Raw genomic sequence first — 18,799 nt, forward strand, 5'->3', positions numbered from 1 at the left:
GCCTCAACTAGTCCTGTGGCCTCTACTCAGAGGCTGAGTTAGCTCACAAGAACCGTTTTCCACACCTCTATGGTTTCATTCTCAACTAGTCCACATTCTTCATTCCCTAGCACCCTGCCCACCAAACTATCCTTGAAAATCCCCTAACCTCTGAACAGTCAGAGAGACTGATTTGAGTAATAACTCCATCTTCCATGTGACCAGCTTTGTGTCAATTGAACTCTGTCTTTACTGCAATACCATGGTCTCAGTGAATTGGTTTTGTCTGTGTAGCATGCAGGAAGTACCCATTAGGCAATTACACATTGTGCTTCAATTTTTCCTAGTGATGAAAATAGTATCCACAGTAGGCAAAATAATTGCTCCCCAAAGATGTCCATGTCTTAATTCTTATATCCTGTGAACATGTTACCGTACAGGCAAAAAAGGACTTTAAAGATGTGATTATGTTGCAGAACTTAAGATGAAAGATTGTATAGGATTCCTGGTGGGCCAAATCTAACCACATGGGTCCTTAACATTACAGAATATTTCCTGGTTGAGGGAGATGTGGTCACAGGGAGATGTGGTCAGAGGGAAATGTGACTATGGGAGGACTGTCAGAGAAATGTAGTACTGCTGGCTTTTAAGATGGAGAAAGAAGACTATGAACCAAAGAATGCAAGCAGCCTTTTGAAGTTGAAAAAAGGAAGAAAATGGTTCTCCTCTAGATCTTCTAGGAAGGAATATAACTTATTGATATCTTGAGCTTAGCCCAGAAAGACTGGTGTCAGATTTCTAAGCAATGGAACTGTAAGAATAAATTTGTGTTGTTTTAAGCCACGAAATTTATGATAATTGGTTACAGCAACAATACAAAATTAATACAGCACCCATTTCAGAAATTAATTGCATTGTTTACAATAGTTCTATTGCTGTGCAAAAGGAAAGATTTCATAGAAGTTCTCCACTATTCAAAACGAAAGATTTTATAGAAGTTCTGCATGCAAATTTCTAAACCCCAATACTGTATTAGACAAACTAGCAATATGATATTAATGTATTAAAGGTAACACTGGTTATGATTTTTATTTATAATATTAAAAATCTCTGAAAAAATATCAACTTTGAACCTCATAATAGCCTGTCTATTTGTAAGTTTACTAGTATACATGTGGTAGTTAAAATTACCTTCAGTTTTTAGGAAACGAGACAGACAACCATGATCTCCGAGTTGCAGAAATGTGTACACTCTGGTCTAGTCTGGAATCTTTTATATACTATCATCAACTGGCTGTATGAGTCACTACATTTCTTCTTCAATAAGTCTCATGGTCCATTGAAAATATTATGAAGAGAAAATGGGAGCAGCAGTGCATTTCCTAGAGCTAAAAACAAACAGCAAATGAATAGGCTCTGGATCCTATTAATCATATCAGAGACTGCGGAGGGGTAGTATTTCAATACAATTTTTAAAAAACCCAGCACACAATACTTTAAGGAAAAAGAAATTCTAGGCCTTTGCAGCAAATAAAAGAGACTGTCTGGCATCTAGCAATCCATAAAATGAAAAGTTAGACAGTAAGAGCCATTCAAAACCTTTTTGACTTAGATGTTGGTGGGTGAGTACTTCAGTAAATCTGCTCCAGGGAAAACTCAGCCAATTAAATAAGAAATAAGCATATGTGCCCCCATATCAAAAGAGTGATGGCTTTATTTGTTGTGAATTCCCAAGAAGTTAAGTGTTTCTCCTTTACAAAGATTTCTTTTGGAGGAAATTTACTAAAGGAAGGATGGACCTTGAGAGTTGCAACAGAATTATGGTAACTGAAATCTGCTATGAATTGGATTCTTTACACCAATTGGCATTGTGGGATCCTTAATATTGTTGTTACCATTATGGTAATTTATTGATTTTGCTTAAAAAATAGATGAAAGCACATTTGAACTCAATAGGAAATGTGACAAAATAACCAGCAATTATTTCCAAAAAATGCAGTAACTGCAATCATGAAAACGTGTTTTCTAGAGCGAGTCAAAAAATTCCTTATTTGTTGAGAACACACAAGCAGCTCATTCTCAATTTTGTATTTTACATTTTGGCAAATGTAAAATTTCCTCTACCATTTTTAGCTTGTTTTTGAGTCTAGATGCAGTTAATGTTTTTCAGTACTGTCAGATAGTTGTATGTCAAATGGTATGAATTCAGAGAACTTAGGGAAGTCTTAATTTTTTACTAGATATCAAACACTGAAGCATTTTAGAAATTATCCTAAAGGTAAATGAAATCCAGTGTATCTAATACCACTTATTTAGTTATTGCCATGGTGCTTAGCTTAATTGAAAATGAATTGTGTTGGCACACCTTAAAAAAACAGAAGAAAATATAGGTCAGAGAATAATACCCTTCAGAAATTACATGATCTGATCTTTAGGGGGCAGCAGAGGGAGTTTGCCTGTGAACAATAATACCAGTTATGAAGGTTCAAGCTACCTCTGTTCTCAATGAAATCATGGGGCTGACTCAGATGTAACCACCAGATATTGATTGAAATTGCGATGACCACTAAGGAAAACCATTTTCCAATTCCGCTGCCACCCTAAGCAGCATATAGAGATTTGCATTTATATTTCCTTTGAAGAATCTACAGCTGAGCTACAGAGACTTGCCGTTAGTAAGAATTACACATTTGTAAGTGAAGAACAAATTCCAGTAAGTGTTTCCTTTGATGCTCAGTAATTGCAAAATAAATGCCTTTACAGAGCAATGTAAACATCTTCTTTCACAACGGCTAACATTAATTACGCACGTATGTACAAGATGGTGTTTTAAGCATCTTATAAATACTAACTTCTAACTACTGTTAAAAATAATAATAAATGGGAGACCATTAGGCTGAGAGGGCTCCCAGGCTTTGGGTTCCAACATAAGTAACTGAAAGCCAACCCGGAGTGAATGGTCATAGCTATGAAAAGGAAACTTAAGCTTAGCCATTAAGCTTAAGTTCAAATGTGTTATCATCTAATTTTTTAAGCAAAATCAACAAATTACCATAATTATAACAGCAATATTAGGGATCACAAACTGCCAACTAACCTCTAACTAGGGACTTTCCATTTTAGCCCATCAAATGTTCTCTTTGTCTGACTTCCAAGAACACCCTACAAAACGTTTCCCCTTGGGTCCTCTCAGTGGTGCCCTAAACTGCTTGTGGTATGATGCCGCCCGATTCCCAAATCACTATCTGCTTAAATAAGCTCTTTAAAATGTTAATGTGTAAGTGTATCTTTTAACATCACCCACAACAGCACTATGTGGTAATTCTTGTTATCCCATTTTGCAGATGAAGAAACTGGCTCAAAATCATTGCCGTTTTCTCAAGGTCATGCAGGTAACATATGATAGAGCCAGGAAGTGTGACTCTATATATTTGGTGTCTCAAATACAACAGAAAACTGCTTCCGTGGGGTGGCATGGGGTGGGGGCTTACACTGATTTATATTAATGCTTTATATTAATGCTATATGCATTTTGTCACAGCTACATTGCTGCAATCACATGTTCAAAGCCAAGAAACTCATGTTAAAGGTGAATTAGGTGAGATGCTGGTCTCAAAGAGCTCTTTGATTCTTCACACTAATAAATCAACATGAAACTCCTGGCAGTTGAATGAATACATAGCCAGACTTTATAAAGATCCTATTTTCAATAGCAGCTTAGCTATGAGTTACTTGAAGACCAAATAAGTGGAGTTTTTCTTTTCTTTCTTTTATTTATTCAATAATTCAGTAAACATTTATAGAGCCTTACTGTGTGCTAGGAAATATTCTAGGTTCTGAAGATTCAATGATGGCTAAGACACAGGCTCTGTCTTCAGAAAACTCATAGTCTAATAAGGATGTCAGAAAAAGAGGTCATTTACAAAGATATGCAAATGTACCATGCTATATTTGAGCAAAGTGCTATGAACATGCATAAGAGAAATGCCCAACCCAGTCTATGTGAGACAAGAAAGTTGTCTTAAATAAGATATCATTATTTTAACTTCTGGTATTTTAAGATCCTTAATAAAAATAGGCAAAAATAACAATGGATTTTTAAAAATAAATTTTTGGTGAGAATTACTTATGTATTTTACAGATATAGATAAGAACTTGAAGGACAAAAATTAACAAACAGATGAAGTTCCATGAAATCCTCAAGGGAAGGGACAAATTTATATTGTCAATGCCTAACACAACATCTAGCACCCAGTAGGAGGTCAACAAATGAGAACTGAATTGAATCTGACAGTCATAGAGTGCCTAATCTGAAGCACCATGTTTGAGAAAGACATGGATCACGTGGGAAGATGCAAAGAATAGAAAAAGAATGGTTGAAGTCTACATGTTAAGTCTCGATCCACAATTGAACTTTCTGAGTTTTTCTGCAGACCTGATGAATTGCAGGAACTAAAATCCTGGGGAAGAGCTTTTTTTCTTAAACCTGATCTACTTCATCAAAAGGTCTTTTGTGGAGCATTACAAAACACAAGTTGTTAGGCATAAACCCGATTTATGTTTCTCACTTAAGCTAAAGAAGTCTAATATGGGATAAAATAATTGCAAGTCTGAAAGTATTTATAATGAAGTTAGGAATCACCTGCCCCAAAGTCCATTTTTAAAATGAAAACCTAAGCTAAACAGTTGAATTTAAAGTGAATTTTTTAAAAAGAAAGAATTGAAATGTGTCAAGGCTCCACTCAGTCTTAAATGAACCAGATCTTTCTCTTTTCTTCCAACTCTTCTACCACTGGAAAATTTGTGAGTAGAAATTGAAGAACAAGGAAGAGGTCAAGTTTGGAAGATGAGATGGTACCACAAAAAAAGCCTTCACAGACTCCTTGAAGAATTTAATGCCCACTAAAGAACAGAAATGACAGTCCCTGCCCTACACCTCCCACCTTAGTACTTATTTGCCAACAAATACACTGGTAAGAAGAAAGCTCTCAACAGTCTGTTAAATGCCAGAACTCTCAAGGTTGAAGATACTCTCTTGTTTTAAGTTTTTGGAAATAGTAGATTTATGAGGAAGATTCACTAGAAGTAGCTGTAGTTTTCCTTTTCTGTGTTTTTTTAAATTAATTTTTTGTTTGTTTAAAAGAGACAGGGTCTTGCTGTGTTGCCCAGGATAGAGTGCAGTGGCACATGGTCATAGCTCACTGCAGCTTCAATCCCCTGCCTCAGCCTCCCAAGTAACTGGCACTACAGGCGCATCATCATCTCCTGCTGATTTTTGTTTTGTTTTTGTAGAGATTGGATCTTACTTTGTTTCCTAGGCTGGTCTCAAACTTCTGGCCTCAAGTGATTCTCCCTCCTCAGCCTCCCCAAGTACTGGGATTACAGGCATAAGCCACCACACCTGGCCTCTTTTTTATACTCTGTATTACTTTCAAAATTACTCAGCTTTCAAGAAATAAAAAAGTAAAAAATAACTGAATTCCATAAAAACAAATCTGGCTATGCTAAATTATTACAGGAGTCTAGTCTCAGAGCCCAGAACACATTAAACAAAACCCAACGTTCTCTGGGAAATAAACCATTTTAGCAAGAATTGAAACAATGTCATCTAGCTTCTGTGCTGCTTAAGAGCCACTGGTACTGTACGTCGATGTGACACCATCATACTAAATGTGGCAAATAAATTCATAACAATGTTGAAGCTGGAAAGATGCTTCACAACTAAATTTCCTTTAGCTTGCATGTCCACATCTACTGTAGTTCTGTTCATAGATGTCAGACCTGAGAATGAAGATTTCACAGGAGAATGTTACAGTTTTAGAGCTGGATATAAACTCAGAAATCAACTGATCCCAAGAACCACTGTTAACCCATCTGCACCAAGATGAGAACAGAAATGAAGAGTATGCATTTAGAAACTTATACAGCAATTTGTTATTTTATCTTTTGTATCCCATAATTTAAAAAACCTGGGAATTGAATTTGTATGTCTTTTGTTTGGAATTTTATTTTCTGGTAATCTATTTTGATTTTACAAAATTATCAGTCCTTGAGAAACTGGAAAAAAAATTTAAGTATTCCTTCCTCACATGGTTTAAGAAGAATTGGCCTTTTGGTCGTACTGAAATACTCAGGGGACAGCCTGGGACACGTGAAGTTAGACTGAGGAGCGCAGGGTCTCATCTCTTGTTTCAGAACAGCGCACTGTTAATCTAAGTGTTGGGTGTCAGCAGGATAGATACTAGTATGATAAAACTGACAATGATAATATTTATATTGGGAAGTAGAAAAGAAAGTCATATGCTGGAATAGTTCTCCCAAAGTAGGGAGAGAACTTATACTGGTTTTATACCTTTCTACTTTTCCTTCTTCCCTAAATTGTCTACAGAGATGGGAGCTCAGCCTAAAAATGTAATCAGATGGAAGGAAAAACTGTAATTTCAAAGCTTCTACCTGTGTTTTGGGCTGTGGAGGTGTGACGTAGTTGGTTCTCATCTAGCAGATCATCCAAGCTCAATCTGAGTAGCGGGTAGAAAATGAAACTCTAATTTATGAGAAATTTGGAGGTCTGAAGGCTAAGGTGGTAAGAGAGAGAGAAAGGTCTGAGGAGACAAACCCAGAGGGGTCGGAACCTATCTACGAGACATTCTCAGAGGCAGAGAAAGACTGTGGGTTTAGAGCAGCGTTGTTTAAGATTTCATCTTAAATTAGTGACCATGTTGTGTTAGTATATGTGGATATTTCCCTCCATTAGCCCAAACCTTCAGTTGAAAACTGGCTTTGTCCAATTGCTTTTTACTAATGGAACACAAGGGGGAAAAGGAATGGAGTGTTTAGGTATCATGCACATGTGTGAAGAAAGCATTGGATGCAGTTTCCATTTTGAGGAAAATTCACAAGCTTGTAGGCAGGGCAGCAGTGGCTGAGGCAGACACACAGAGAAGAGATTGAGAATCCAATGAGATCAGAACATTTCATGAGAAATGACCAGAGGGGTGACTCGCTGTTCCTGCCCCTCCCCTGGCCAACAATCCACACAGATATTGTGGAGGGGACCTGGGTTTCTCACTGACCTTCAGACACATGCTTAAAACATTGATTTAGTATGTGAGAGGACACAGGGGGTGATAATACCACGGGCATCAGGGGAGAAGCAAGCACAACCTAGTGGTCTTACTTCATCAACCAATTCCTATATGCCAAGTATAAGAACCTTCCCCATGTCATCTCATTCGTTCTTCAAAGCAAGCCCAATGATGGAATTCTATCAGTATCTGATTTTGTAAGCTTTATTTTAACAAAGCCAAAAATGCAATACTGACAAAGGAAAATTACTGATGGAGGCCAACTGTCTCTATCTTTAGATGAGAAAGCTGAGATCCAAAAAGAAATGAATAACCCACTCACACATGATAGTAGGTATCAGAGTCAAGTCAAAAAGGAGTCTGCAAACATTGCTAGATTTTAATTCTTTCACCAGAAGAGCAAAGGACTCAACAGTTCATCCATAAAGCATTTAAAGATACACCTAGGGTATTGATCCTAAATGACAGCTTTCTTTCATGTCAATGTATCAGAAGTTTCTCTTTTATCGGATTCACTAGGTTGGCGGTGGCAGTGGTTGTGGCACTTTTTCCTCTCCTCTTCTTCCTCCCACTCTCCTTCCTCCTCTTTCTCCTTTTCCTTCTCCCCCTCCCACTTCTTGTTATTGCAACCACAGAAGAAAGACGTGCTCTTTTAGCTGATTATTCCCATAATTCATTCTGTAATGGCAAAAGAAATAACTAAAAGCAGCCCTGGGCATATCAATAAGCCTTACCTGGTGATTGAATACCTCAGAATATATACTTACTAGACACTACAGTTTTGTGCCACGTGCTAAGTCGGTATCCTCCTAATTAGGGAGTTTTGTCTGTAGGTCTTGGAACTAATTGAGCTAAATTTTGTGCTCCCAATGAAGAGGAGAGAAGGTAAATAAACAATACCATGTGTGAGCCTAATTGGTTAGGCAATCAATCACAAGAAGTTTCCTCTCTTTAATAGAAGTTGAACTTCCTGTTTGATAGACCAGGGCTCAGTGCCACACCCTGGCTTTCATTAAGGCATGAAACATTGTCTTGTTGTCAGGTGATTCTTGCTCTCACCCAGGGAAACATTCTTTCCTGGTATTTCATAAGCCATAATTTAGTTACACACATCATGACTTGAATAGTTTCCTAGACTCAGAAACGGGGAGTTTGAGTCTTTATTTCTTCTAGTTTATATTTGACTTATTTTTTCATAGACTGGTAACAAAATTGAGACTATAAAGATTATCCTATAAAACCCCTTTTATGACCTGTTTTATTATCCTTAGTTGGATGAGAAAACTGCAGCTTGGTGTCTACTGTGTAGTAGGTGCTGAGTGAATATTTATTGAACCATTAGATAGACCTAAGCTGACGCTGAGTCACATGGCAGAGCTGTGATGGAAAACTGGTCTTGTAACTTCTTGTTCAAGGCCCTTTCTACTACATTACTACCCATCTCCCTTCAGCCTGAATACACACCTATCAGCTACTGCTACAACTGTTCACAAAGGGGAAATTCCATGTGGGAGAGGAGAGTCACAGGAGGAGCTTTGGTTCCTAAACATTTGCATAGGCATCTAGCTCAGGCAAATAGTTGAAAGGCACATTTAAAAAGATGTTGTAGTAAACAGAAGTAGGGCAAATAAGAACACCTCCTCTTCATCACACACACACACACACGTTTTCTTTCCTGAGTAGGAACCTAGGAGCTCCAGGTGGAAGAGGCATGGGCAGAGAATAGTACATAGCAGGGCAGGTGGAAAGCGGTGACTGACATTTAGTTTAACCAGCCTTGACAATTGTTTCAAGGGACACATGAAGCTCAAAGTAAGCAGGGGCTACAGGCAAGGTAAACAGGCTGTCTAATATTCTTATGAGGACAGGAAACATCATAGAATTATTGCAACTCTCTCAGGAAAGGAGACTATGAGAAGGGATTGTCCACTTTTATCCACATCTAGGACACCATGCCCAGCCCTTCTTGCCTTCCTCCCACCTCAGCCCAACAGGCTCCAGTCTATTCCAAAGAGAAATGTCTAACAGAATGAGTTAAGTATCAGTCACCTTTGTAAAAATACCAGCCTGGTCTGCTAGATCCTTTTCTGCTTGGGGACCTCTTCAAATGCTGCTGATTATCTTAACTCTGTTGTCATGTTCACCACTCTCGCCATTTTATCTGCTCCCTCTAGACCTCATGGGTTTATGTTTCTTCCAGAGAGCTTTCTAAAGAGACAAATAATATCAATCATCTGCCTATTAAACCAGAGGAGATTTATTGTTAATAGCCAAAATTATATTAATATATTAATTAGTAATACTTAATGATATTAGTTAATTAAGTATATCAAGAATGCTATACTTGCCAGCAGAGACAGCCTGTCAGTGGCTTCAGGCTGTCAGCATTCTTTTGTGTCACCCCTCTCTTATCTTTGCTGTATAACTGTCAGTGGGTGCAATAGCCAAACTCAGGAAGACATCCAGGGAAAGTGATTTCAGAGACTGGTAGGAATGGGATATTAGGAACTGTGGACAATAACACTGAAAAATCTGGTAGCTTTTCTTTTCTTTTCTTTTTTCTTTTCTTTTCTTCTCTTTTCTTCTTTTTCTTTCTGTCTGTCTGTCTCTCTCTTTCTTCTTTGTTTCTTTCTCTTACTTTCTTCTCTCTCTTTCTTTCTTGCTTTCAATAATAATCACTCAGACTGCATCCTTTCCCTTACTGTCCCAGAGGGAGACAAAAACGATCATCAGTGGCAAATGCTACTTGCAGCAAAGCAACACCAAGACCCGGCTTCACACTCAGGACAGAACACTGCATGTCCTCCTCATGGTTGCCGGTGTTCTACAAGTTCAGAGGAACTTCTCTAGTAATGAACTATAGAAATGATCCCTGAAAGTATAGTCTTAAATCTAGTCATTTCTTTTCTTGAATCACAGTCAGTATTTCTACTGACCAGAAATTCTGTCACTCAAATTGACCTGCAGATATGAATATTAGTAAGTCTAAGTGTGCAAAATATGTGTTCCTCTCATTGCTAGCAAGCAGAGAGAAGTGATAAAACAGCTCTTGACACAATGTAGAAAGTAGGAAAACTCCGAGACTGGCTAGTGACAAAACTTTAAGGATGTTTTCTGCCATCTCTTTACCCAAAAACAAGAGATATTTTCCTGCTCATAAAGGTCAGGTGTTTGTGTCATTCTAGCATTCAGTTTTTGTGTCTGTCCAAGTGTGTGTAGGCTAAGTGTTTGAATCAGGCTTTGAGAAGTTTTATAAAATTCTGCCAGATCATGATCCATGAGCATAAGGATTATGCTGGTTTGTCGACCAATGCATTTTACACCACCCAGCGCAGTGCCTGATATTTAGTAGGCCCTCAATAGACACTCCTTCCACAAACAAATAAGTGAAAAAAATCCATGAATGGAACACCCTTTGGAATATTTGCTAGGCTTCTACATGGAATGCCTTTCCAGGTCTTTGCAAAGCAGACTGCTTCTCCTTTTTCCAAACTTTTCCAATATTATCTTTTAGAGAAGATTTTCCTGAACGCTTCTTTTTTTTTTTTTTTTTTTTTTTTAAGATGGAGTCTCACTCTGTCACCCAGGCTGGAGTGCAGTGGTGCAATCTCGGCTCACTGCAACCTCCGCCTCCCAGGTTCAAGCAATTCTCCTGTCTCAACTTCCCGAGTAGCTGGGATTACAGGCACGCACTACACACCAGGCTAATTTTTATATTTTTAGTAGAGATGGGGTTTCACTGTGTTTGGTCAGGCTGGTCTCGAACTCCTGACCTGAGGTGATCTGCCCCACTCAGCCTCCCAAAGTGCTGGGATTACAGGCATGAACCACTGAGCCCAGCCTGAACCCTTTTATTTTTCTTTTATTTTTCTTTTTTTTTTTTTAATGAAGTCTCGCTATGTGCCTAGGCTGGAGTGCAGTGGTGTGATCTTGGCTCACTGCAACCTCCGCCTCCTGGGTTCAAGTGATTCTCCTACCTCAGTCTCCCAAGTAGGTGGGATTACAGGAGCACACTACCATGCCTGGCTAATTTTTGCATTTTTGATAGAGATGGAGTTTCAGCATGTTGGCCAGGCTGCTCTTGAACTCCTGACCTCAAGTGATCTGCCTGCCTCAGCCTCCCAAATTGTTGAGATTACAGGTGTGAGCCACTGCACCCGGCCCTGAACCCTTCTTTAATATGACGTCAACCCACCCTGATCAATCTCAACTTTCATCCTGTTTTATTTTGTTCATAGTTCTTATTATGATCCAATTACTTTTTTTTTTTTTTTTTTTTTTTTTTTTTTTTGAGACGGAGTCTCGCTCTGTCGCCCAGGCTGGAGTGCAGTGGCGCAATCTCGGCTCACTGCAAGCTCCACCTCCCGGGTTCACGCCATTCTCCTGCCTCAGCCTCTCCGAGTAGCTGGGACTACAGGCGCCCGCCACCACGCCCGGCTAATTTTTTGTATTTTTAGTAGAGACGAGGTTTCACCGTGGTCTCGATCTCCTGACCTCGTGATCCGCCCGCCTCGGCCTCCCAAAGTGCTGGGATTACAAGCGTGAGCCACCGCGCCCGGCCCCGATCCAATTACTTTTTTGTGTGTTGATTGACTAGCTTGTTTAAAATATAAATTCCATGGGGCAAAGACTTTGTCTAGTTCTTTGGAAGAACTGTGGTTCCTAGGATAGTGCCTGGTGCATGGTAGGCTCCTAATAAACTTGTTAAATTAATGAATTTTTTTAAATGAAAGAATATATTCCTCTAGGTGTACCCTAAGGAAAAAGAAGTTTGCAACAAAAGCATTTCTTTTTTTCTCATCTGGTTTAGAACTGGGAATCCTCTATTCCTTTCATCCCTCTTTTGTGTTAATCACATTCCTCAAAACGTTTCTGTGGTTTCTGATATCTAATTGCCTTCTGCCTTCCCCTACCAATTCTCTCCCTATCCTTTGCTCTGACAGAGCAACTTGTTTTCCTCCTGTGGTATTACTTGCTCTTACCATGCTGTTAAGAGATCAGCAGCTCCAGTGAAAGGACAACCTTGATGGGCAGAAGGCATCAATATATTTTGAATCACTCCACTAAAAGGTTTCTGCGTATGGTTTCCACATCAGTTCCTAAGAGAACCGGTAACTAGTTACATATGCCCTACCTCTCCCACTCTCCAGTTTATCATTCAACATTCACTAACATTCCCACTCTTGAGCCTTGAGCCCTCTTAGACCACTTGGCCTCACTACCACATGCTTCAGTAGCCCTCTTTCATCACCTTAGCACCCAAAATGGTTCTTACTTTTCTTGTAGGGCCTTCGTTTTCATTTAGGTCAGTCTATTACTTTATCAAAGATGGAGGTCTACCTTCTCTTTCTTTAATTAAAGTCAATCAATATTTAAAGTATGTTGGGGCCTCCATAGCTAAAGTTCTTTCTACAGCTTCTGATATATTTTCATGTTTAAATCAACTGGGAGGAATCTAGAATTCCCTTTAATAGTGAGTGGCACATTTATTTACACAAACTTTTCATGATCCCTGGTCTGCCACAGACTCCAAGAAGAGGAGGAGTTTACCATTTCTTATGTCACCAATTCTAACCATTAAAAATTAGCTCAAAGTTCACCATAAGAAGTGTAGTGGACAAACATCAAACTGACAGATATATTCACCCCATGTCTTGAGAATCTCCAAGGCCATCCTTATAAATGGTTTATATTGTTTGTAGCTTGGTTTTTTCTTCACAAAGATTGTATGATAGAGGACGAAGCATAATTTTTTGGTTTTCAGTTGAACACATCACAAGTCAGACCAGTATTATACAACGCACTGCTGAGCTAAAAACACAAATCTTGGTATGACTTAATAAAGCAGGTCTCACTTTTGTGTCCATCCCAACATACCTAAACGATATAGTATACTCCTATAGTTAATGGTGACCCATTATGGCAGTGCTTCCTGTGTAAGGAACAGCTTGAATGATTTATTCAGCTAATTCTTATTCTCTGCCCCCTCCAAACACACACATCTCATACAGAACTGAAATATGGAATGAATCTTTATTTATCTACCCTTACTACTGAATAAGGGTATAGTTGTTATTTGGTATTCTTTGATTCCTAGCATGTATAAAATAAATACTCAAGTACCATTACTTGAACAATTTTGTGAGCAAAAGCCACATGCCACACAGTATCTGTGAGACTTGTAACTGAATGACACTTTAACACTTTAGTTCACGATTTTAACAAGCTACTTTTATGGGGTAAGAAAGGTCAATGCTTTTATAAGACCAAAAGCTTAAATGCTGCAAAAAAGAAGTTTGAACTGGAAAGGTGATGGCAAGTGCTTCATGCCCAGAAGAGATCATCATTTGAAAAATAAAATCAAAACAATAATTGCTTGAAATGAATAATGAAATTGTGAGAATGATTTGGCTCATTTCATGTCATTGTCATAATGAGAAGGCACTATCAAAATCACTCAGGGAATTTTTCCATTGAACACATACCTCTTCTCTCCAGCTTAGTATATCCCCATTTGCCAAACTCTATGTGTTTACTGAAAGATTTTCCAAGTGATCATAGAGGCTCCTTCATTTCTACTCCTTCTCTTGGAGTGAGCATTACAAATTCCAGTTGGCATTAAGGCATTAGATGATTAAATAGAAAGTCTGAGTGACTACTTTGAGGCTATATAGCATATAGAAGAAAAAAGACGACCTCAGAATTAACAAATCTGCAAATATAGCAAAGCAGCAAAAATTTATTAAAGTTCATCACGTTCCAGGTAGCACATAGTGAGCACTATTCGTGTGCTAGCTGGTTTATTAATTTATTCTCTGTTTATTCATGCAACAAATATCTATTAAGTGCCTAAAATAGGTGCTGTGTATACAGTGATATTCCAAATAGAGTTAGTGTTTGCTGTTTTATAGAATTCCCCAGCAGGAGTAAACTCCAGCTGTCCATAGTGGTGACACACTCATAAGCTCATTAGTGTTTCCTTATTGGCTATTTGTTTTTCCTTGACGCAGTCTCCTATTCCTCTACCTGTGTTTCCGGGACAACCTTCCAAATAACTTGAATTCAAGTACTTATATGAAGGTTTGCCTCTGGGAGAACCTGAACTAAGATACCAGGTGAAGTGTACCTCAAGCAGAGGGAAAGGGAGATAAGAAAGCTCTAATCCTGGCCAAGAGCTCAGCATAGAGGGGCAGAGGAAAGGCAGTGTGGCCAGAGCACAATGAGCAGGGGAGTGCTGCGGGGGGACTGAAGAGAGGAACAATGGTCAAATAATGTGGGAATCCTGAAAGCTGAGGTATCACTTTATATTGTTGTAACAAATTACCATAAACTTTGTGGCTTAAAACAGCTTAAAGTTATGATCCTACAGTTGTGGAAGTCAGAAGTCTTTCTGGGCTAGACTCAGAATATTGGCAGGACTGTGTTCCTTTCTAAAAGCCTAGAGGAGGATGCCTTTTCTGCCTGCCTTTTTTTGCTCATAACCCCCTTCCATCCTCGCAGCCAGCAGTGGTAAGTCGGTTCAGTCCTTCTGACAATCCATCACTCTCTCTACTGTTCCCCTCTTACACTTCTGAGGATCCTTGTGATTACATTGGGCCTGCCTTGATAATCCAGCCTTCTCTCCTCATTTTAAGGCCAGCTAATTAACAATTTAATTCCATCTGGTACCTTGATTCACCTTTGCCATGTGACCTAACATATTCACAGGTTCTGGATCTTTGGGGGACATTGTTGCGTCTACGTTAACCATGGAAAGGAGCTTGAATTTTTCAAAGAAAGAGAGAAACCAATGGAGAATTGTAAGCTGGAGAGTGACAGCATCTACTCTGTGTTTTTAAAACATCCTTTTTGGCTCCTATGTGGTGAATCAATTGGAGGATGACAAGAGTGAGAATGGGAGGATTAATTAAGAAACTATTGCAAAATTTAAGGGACAAGCAGTGGTAGAGGACTAAGATGATGGTGTCAGAGCTTTTTGGAGATTCAGTGAACAGAATTTGGTAAAGGATTAGATCAGGGCCAAAAGAAAGAGGAAGGTTTCAAAAATAATTCCTAGATATCTCTCTTTAGCATTTGAGTGAATGGAGATGATGGTTTACTGACATGGAAACATTGGTTTAGAAACATAAAACATTCAGGTTTCAACCAGCTTATTTTTAGATGCCCGTGAAATATATAAATGAATATAATCAAGTGTATATATATGAGTTGGGAATTCAAAACTAAAGTCTGGATTAAAGATATACATTTTGAGCCACAGTCATAAAGACAGTATTTATCACCAGGGAATTAGTGCAGTCACCACAGATGAGAAAAAGAGGTGAAAAATGAACAGGACAGGACCAGTCTTTTAGGCGTAATACCATGTACTCCTGGAAATTATCTGCTCATTCTGCTATTCATTGCTTGTCTTCTCCTCTTTCTATTTTTGCTCTCTAGAACTTCTATGTGCTGTTTCAATCTTCTCATTCCATACCACGTGTCTCTGATCCTTTTATATTTTCCATTTATTTCTTTTTAGGATGCCTTTTGGATAATTTTCTCAGTTCTGTCTCCCAATTACATAGTATTCTGTGCCTAATCTACTACTTAACATACGCATTGAGTTGTTTTTTTTTTTTTAATTCAGTGACTATACTTTTATTCCAGAAGTTCCATTTGGTCCTTTACAAAACTTGAGTTTCCTGTTCTTATATTTTTCTTTTCTTGTCTATTTGTTCTACAGCTTCCTTCATCTTATCAAACATTTAAATTTTTCTTAAAGTCTCTTTTAGAACGTTTAATTTTTTTAGTTCTTGGGGGTACAAATGCCCCCATTTGTCATCTGCTATTTATTCCCCAGAGTGATTCATTTCCTTGAGTGTTTTGTGATGTCTGTGAGATCTATCCCAAGAGGGCTTATATTTGGTGGAAAGTTTGTGTACCCTGAGCTGTGCACATTTTTCTCCACGGTTGTTTTTGCTCTGCCTCACTTAGCCCCTGGGAGTGTACCAGCTATGTATTAGTTTTAATGTGAAGAGCCTAAGCTTAGACATTATTTTTCATGGCTTGGTTTTTTCTTCCAAAGATTCCAAGCTGACAGCATATTTTTTGCCTCCTTTCCAGGCTGGGAGGATTGGGGTTTTCTATTACCCTTTTCACAGAGTTACGAATGGCTGGTTTTAGACTTGATAATCACATGCAAAGAGTTTGTGGCTGGACCCCTAAACCAATATTACCTATGGGAAGTAGAACCCCAGCCACAGCAATAAAGAATATATTCCAACCATTAGTCAATTTTTTAAAAAAAGGTTTATTGAGGTATAATTGATATACAAAAAGCTGCATGTTTAATAGATACAATTTGATTAGTTTGGACATAGGCATACACCCATGAAATCATCACTGCAATCAAAGTAATACACATGTTCATCACCTCCAAAAGTTTTCTTGTGCTTCTCATCTGTTGTTTCGTTTTGTTTTGCTCTGCTTTTTGTTGCTGTGAGAACACTTAACATGTGATTTATCCTCTTAACAATTTCTCCCAGTTTTATTAAGGTATAATTGACAAATAAAAATTTTATATATATTTACAGTATACAATGTGATGTTTTGACATATATATATATAGACAGATATACTTTGTGAAATGATTGATTCAAGCTACTTAACATATCTATTGCCTCACATATGTTTTGGTCACAAGATCCACTGTCTTAGCAATTTTCAAGTATGTAATATATTATTATTAACTATAGTCACCATGCTGTACAATAGTTCTTTAGAACTTATTTATCAGTTTAACTGAAAGTTCACACCCCCTTTATCCAACATGTTCTCATTTTCCCTCCTCTGCCTTACCCCTAGCAACCACCATTCTACTTTCTGCTTCTATGAGTTTGGCTTTTTTAGACTCCACATGTAAGTGAGATCTTTCAGTGTTTGTCCTTCTGTGCCTGGCTTATTTCACTTAGCATTATGTCTTCCAATTTTATCCATGTTGTCACAAATGGTAGGATTTTCTTTTCATAAGGCTGAATTGTATTCCATTGTGTATTTATACATCTTCTTTTTTCATTCATCCATCAGTGGACACTTGGGTTCATTCCATATCATAGCTATTGTGAATAATACTGCAATTAACTTGGGAGTGCAAATATCTCTTCAACATACTAATTTCATTTCTTTTGGATGTATTCCTAGAAGTGGGATCTCTAGATAATATGGTGGCTCTATTTTTAATTTTTGGAGGAACCTCCATACTGTTCTCCATAATAGCTGTGCTAATTTACCCACCTTCAACATACTAATTTCATTTCTTTTGGATGCATTCCTAGAAGTGGGATCTCTAGATAATATGGTGGCTCTATTTTTAATTTTTGGAGGAACCTCCATACTGTACTCCATAATAGCTGTGCTAATTTACCCACAAATGTACAAGCATTCCCTTTTCTCCACATCCTCTCCAACACTTGTTATCCTTTGTCTTTTTGATAATAGCTTTCTAACAGGTGTGAAAAGATATCTCATTGTGATTTTAATTTGCAATTCCCTGATAATTAGTGATGTTGAGTGAATATGAGTGATTCATGTATGTGCTGGCCATTATATATTTCCTTTTGAGAAATGTCTTTTCAGGTACTTTGCACATTTTTAATCAGGTTGTTTGTTGCCTTGCAGTTGAGTGGTTTGAGTTCCTTACGTACTTTGGACATTAGCTCTTTATCAGAAATATGGTTTGCAAGTACTTTCTCCTACTCCATAGGTTGTCTCTTTACTCTGTTTATTGTTTCCTTTGCTATGGAGAAGCTTTTTAACTTGATTCAATCCCATTTGTCTATTTTTGCTTCGTTGCTTGTGCTTTTGGGGTCATATCCAAAAAATTATTGCCTAGACCAATGTCAAGAAGCTTTTCCTCTATGTTTTCTTCTAGTAGTTTTACAGTTTCAGATCTAATGTTTAAGTCTTTAATCCACTTTCAGTTGATTTTTGTATGTGGTATGAATTAAGGGTCTAATTACATTCTTCTGCATGTGGATATCCAGTTTTCTCAGCATTTATAGTCCTTTCTCCGTTGTGTGTTCTTGGTAAGTTTGTCAATGATCAACTGACTGTAAATAAATGAATTTATTCCTGGGTTCTTTCTTCTATGTCATTGGTCTTTCTTAACAAATTTTTAAGTTTATAATATAATATTGTTAACTATAGGCACTATGCTGTAAAGTGTATCTCTAGAACTCATTCATCTAAAACTTTATCCCATTAAACAACCCTCTCTTTCTTCCTCCCCCTAGCCCCTGGCAACTACCCAAGAAGGAAGAAGGAAAATGAGCTCTGTTTGGAGATTACATAATTTTACATGTAGAAAACCCTAAATACTCCAAAAAAAAAAAAAAAACTATTAGAATGAATAAGTGAATCTGGTAAAGTTATAGGATATAAAATCTGCACACAAAAATCAGTTGTATTTCTGTATACTAACAATGAACACCTAAAAAGGAAATTAAGAAAACAATTTCATATAATAGCATGCTTAGGTATAAAGGAAACCAAGGAGGTTAAAGACTTATACACTGAAACTTTAATTCTTTTACATCTAGCTCCACTATGCTACCTTTGAGCTCCCTCTGTGGTAAATTTCCTCTCTTAGTTTACTGCTTGGCTGTGTATCCAAGAATTCTATGACTGGGTTGATTAAAAATCCCCAATTGTTAAGTTAGAAACATCAAACAACTTTGATTTTTTAATAACTGCTA

The 18,799-nt window shown here is 37.8% G+C and overlaps 1 long non-coding RNA gene and 1 other non-coding gene across 2 annotated transcripts in view; one reads left to right on the forward strand and one right to left on the reverse strand.

Annotated features, from left to right (window-relative positions):
- The window catches only part of LOC129464524 (uncharacterized), a 96,546-nt gene that overhangs the window by 1,396 nt on the left and 76,351 nt on the right, over positions 1-18,799 (forward strand). The window contains exons 2-3 of the long non-coding RNA XR_008651621.2: positions 3,324-3,371; positions 4,791-4,952. This is a non-coding gene — a long non-coding RNA (uncharacterized lncRNA). The remainder of the gene's footprint in view (positions 1-3,323; positions 3,372-4,790; positions 4,953-18,799) is intronic.
- Positions 9,739-9,952, reverse strand: LOC129465106 (small nucleolar RNA U3). The gene has a single exon (XR_008651878.1). It is a non-coding gene; the product is annotated as a small nucleolar RNA U3 (small nucleolar RNA).

The sequence above is a fragment of the Symphalangus syndactylus genome, chromosome 16 (assembly GCF_028878055.3).
Source record: "Symphalangus syndactylus isolate Jambi chromosome 16, NHGRI_mSymSyn1-v2.1_pri, whole genome shotgun sequence".
NCBI classification, from domain to species: Eukaryota; Metazoa; Chordata; class Mammalia; order Primates; family Hylobatidae; genus Symphalangus; species Symphalangus syndactylus.